Genomic DNA, 4,039 nt, shown 5'->3' with positions numbered 1-4,039 from the left:
GGAGATAAGCCCACTCATGAACTCAGCTATTCCAATACGTTTTTAGTGCCCCATTCTCAAACATAAGCAGAAAGGGTCACTCGCTCTCTGCCCCCCCTGGTAACAAGGCTTTCCCGAGCGATAGCCCATCGCCAAATGTGGATTTTGAGCATTTCCGGTTGGAGCGGACCACAAGCTTTCAGAAGAGATCTCTTCAGCAAAGATAAAATAGATTCATATCAAAGCACAGCATCACAAAACGCAAATACTAGTGATCCAGAGAAGACCCTACAAGCTTCCCACGAGAGAGAGAGAGAAAAGTTCACACATGAAAGATCAAAAACCAGAAAGGTTTAGACCTCTCAGGAGCAACACTGGAAATTGGAAGACCGTGAACCATAACTTCTCTGAGGGAAAGTTATTTCTTAGATTTTTTGTGTTTATTGTGTTTATTGTTGTGTTTATTGACCAGGAAGCATTTCTATGATTTCCTCTTGAGTAAGAAAAGCAAATTTCATAAGTAATGTCAATTGTATGATCCAATATTCATTATTATAAAGTGAAAAGAAAAAATCATGACTCTGGGTATATATTTTTATGTTTCTAGAAGCATAACGAATGGTATGCAAGGGTACATACTAAACTCTAAACAGTGGTTGTGTCAGTGGGATGGAAGAGAGGGAAATTATTATGATGCCTTTTGCATTGTTTGACATGTTATTATGAACAGATACACATATTACTTTTGTAACAAAAAATGTTAATGGCATCTTTGCAACTTGACAATGTGATTCTAAATGTTACTGGTATTCTTTTTTAAAAAAAATTTTTTTAACGTTTATTTATTTCTGAGACAGAGAGAGACAGAGCATGAACGGGGGAGGGGCAGAGAGAGAGGGAGACACAGAATTGGAAGCAGGCTCCAGGCTCTGAGCCATCAGCCCAGAGCCCGACGCGGGGCTCGAACTCACGGACCGTGAGATCATGACCTGAGCTGAAGTCGGACGCTTAACCGACTGAGCCACCCAGGGACCCCATAAATGTTACTGGTATTCTTAAAGAATAAGCACACGAGACCATATAAGAAAAAAAATTGAAAAATACTTTTTATTTTTTAATTTTTTTAAATGTTTATTTATTTTTGAGAGACAGAGACAGAGCATGAGCAGGGGAAGGGAAGAGAGAGAGGGAGACACAGAATCCAAAGCAGGCTCTAGGTTGTCAGCACAGAGCCCGACCCGGGGCTCGAACTCACAAACCATGAGATCATGACCTGAGCGGAAGTCGGACGCTTAACCGACTGAGTCACCCAGGCGCCCTTGAAAAATACTTAAAAAAAATTTTTTTAAGTTTATTTATTTAAAAAATATATTTAATCTTTATTTATTTTTGAGAGAGAGACAAAGAGTGCGAGCAGGGGAGGAACAGAGAGAGAGGGAGACACAGAATTCGAAGCAGGCTCCAGGCTCTGAGCTGTCAGCACAGAGCCTGATGCGGGGCTTGAACTCACAAACTGTGAGATCATGACCCGAGCCAAAATCAAGAGTTGGGTGGTTAACTGAGCCATCCAGGTGCCCCTGAAAAATAGTTTTTTGCCCCCAACCAATGTTTAATTCCCAGGCCTTCTGCGTGTGATGTTATCTTGCACCCTGTTTCGGTCTTTCGCTGCGGTTTAACAAACTACCCGAAACTAAGTGGCTTGAAACAACTATGGCTCGTGGCTCATGGTTCTGTATTCTTGGCAGGCTCAGTGGGCGGTTCTGTCGGTCTTGCTGGTGGCCCATATAGCTGCATTCAGCTGGCAGGTCAGCTGAGGTGGGGTCAGCCGGGACAGTCAAGCTTCTCTCTCTCCGTGTAGTCTAAGGGCCTGTGTGTTCCGTCTCTCTACTTCATCTGGCCAGCAGGGTACCTGGACTTCTTAAATGGTGATTCAGAGCTGCCAAGAGCACAAACAGAGAACATAAGATTTAAACCTGGAACTGGCACACTTCTGCCTCCATGCACCAACTGAAGCAGGTCATAGGCCAGCCCAGGGCCAACGTGAGAGGGGACCACCAAGGACACGGACATCAGGAGGCGTGGGTCGTTGGGACCTGCCCACGTGTCTCACTGCCGGTCATCCTAATTGAACTAATTGTACTCCTTCACATGTCTCATGTTTGCTCAGTTAACTCTCAGGACGTTAGAGCTTCCACTGGCAGGACGGTGCACCGCCAGAAGGGATGAGCTGGGAGTTCGTCTTCTGCGTGCGAGGACATCTAGATCCTTCCTTCCCAGTCATGGGGCCCACCCTCTGTGAAAACATTTCTGCGAGTGTCGCTCACAGCCTGCTGCTCAGCAGCAGTGACTGAGGGGAAAGCCAGGCACCGCTCCCTGCTCCAGAGGCAGCCACCCTGACTCATGCTCCAGAACAGTCTTCTACAGAAATGTGTGTTGTGATTTTCTTCCTCGGGAAGGCCGTTCTTGACTGATCTCCGTATTATAGGAATTCTTCGGCATTTCTGTTTTTGACATAGTATGAAGCCGGCACCCCACCTTTCCTGTCGGTCTGTGGGGTTTGGTGTGAAAGAAGGAGCAGAAGCGTGCTTAATCTACCATGCCGGTGCAAATCCAACGCACAGATTTGCCATAATATATGTGATCAGTTTCCTCCACAAAGCCCTGGCTACAGGGACCCCTGGGGCAGTCCGTTTCTCAGCCACATCTGGCCCAGCCTTGAATCCTGATCCCTCCTCCCACTCTCCCTCAGGAGGGACAGAGATGTCTAAGAGGATGGTGATACTGACCAGAATATAAACTCTGGGGTGCCAGGGGCGCCTGCGTGGCTCATTCGGTTGGGCATGAGGTCGGAGGGCATAAGACTTCGACTCAGGTCATGATCTTGCAGTTTGGGAGTTCCAGCCCCACATCGGGTTCTGTGCTGACAGGTCAGAGTCTGGAGCCTGCTTGGGATTCTGTGTCTCCCTCTCTCCCTGTCCCACTCCTGCTCATGCTCTGTCTCTCTCTCTCTCTCTCAGAAATAAGCATTTAAAAAAAGAATTTTTTTTTTTTTTTTTTTTTAACTCTAGGGTGCCCAACAAGCAGTAAGTGCGCTTTAGGAGACACAAGACTGAAGATCTTCGAAGCCTGGCCAGTGCTCCGTTCTGCTGCCCAGCACGCCTCCCCATCAGGCTCCCATTCCCGCTGGTGGTCAGGCAGGGGTACCCAACCCCGGCTTCAACACAGTGCGCTCCACGGAGAAAACACAACATCCTTCCTCCCAATATCCTAGTTTGTCCTCTCCCTAGTTAAGGAGCCTCGGGCCGCGGGAGCTCCGGCCCCACCCACCTCACACGCACCGGGAAACCTGGCAAAAAGGGGCCAGAAGGTCCTCGAGGCCAGGAAGTCCAGGCTGACAAAGTTGAAGGTCCGGAGGGCGGAAAGGGGCCCGCGCCCCCAGGCATCGCCTTCAGCGCGCGCTCCCGCACCGACCCCGGGAGCGGGGGCGGACTGGCGGGTGGCCGGGGAGCCAGCTGACCACCGGCTTCTCGGGAGCCCGGGGACCGGAGCCGCGCCGCCCAGCCCGGCGATCGGCTGCAGCGGGCCCGCTGGCCGCGGGGCGGAGCCCGAGGACCGGAGACGCGCGTGCGCGGGGCCTCGGCCGCGGGGTGGGAGCCAGCGCGCCGCGCCCTCGGTCGCCTCTGCCCCGAGCTGCGCTGCCGGGCTCGGGACGCGTCCCCAGATCCCGTGGCGCCGCCGCGGGGGAGCCCGCCTGGGACGCGGGACGCGAGGGCGCGGGGAGCCCGGGCTCCGGGGCGGGACCGAGGGGGACGGAGTCATCTGCGCACACCAAGGCGGGTCCCCTCCCCAGCACGGGCACCCGGGACCCTGCCCTCCAGCCTGCACCCCCCCACACACCCCCCTGCAGAGACGGCAGGCCCAGGGCACCCCTGCCTGCCGCTGGGAGTGACCAAGGCGGGTGGGGAGACCATAGGAGGACACGGAAAAGGCACCTCAGGCGCCACAAATTAAAGGACGACGGGGCAAGAGGCGGTTGGATTAGGGGAGCGGGGACTTTGGA

General features: G+C 52.5%; 1 long non-coding RNA gene across 2 annotated transcripts; it reads right to left on the bottom strand.

Annotated features, from left to right (window-relative positions):
- Positions 1-1,060: 1,060 nt before the first annotated feature.
- On the bottom strand, positions 1,061-3,506 carry LOC128774218 (uncharacterized). Of its 2 annotated transcripts, none has more exons than XR_008418700.1 (2): positions 3,318-3,506; positions 1,061-1,915 (listed from the first exon to the last, which is right to left on the bottom strand). It is a non-coding gene; the product is annotated as an uncharacterized LOC128774218 (long non-coding RNA). The 2 variants fall into 2 exon arrangements; XR_008418701.1 differs by lacking the exon at positions 3,318-3,506 and adding an exon at positions 2,766-2,982.
- Positions 3,507-4,039: the final 533 nt, after the last annotated feature.

The sequence above is a fragment of the Panthera pardus genome, unplaced genomic scaffold (genome assembly GCF_024362965.1).
Source record: "Panthera pardus isolate Hobbes unplaced genomic scaffold, ASM2436296v1 HiC_scaffold_3, whole genome shotgun sequence".
NCBI classification, from domain to species: Eukaryota; Metazoa; Chordata; class Mammalia; order Carnivora; family Felidae; genus Panthera; species Panthera pardus.
This window is presented reverse-complemented; position numbering and strand designations above follow the sequence as displayed.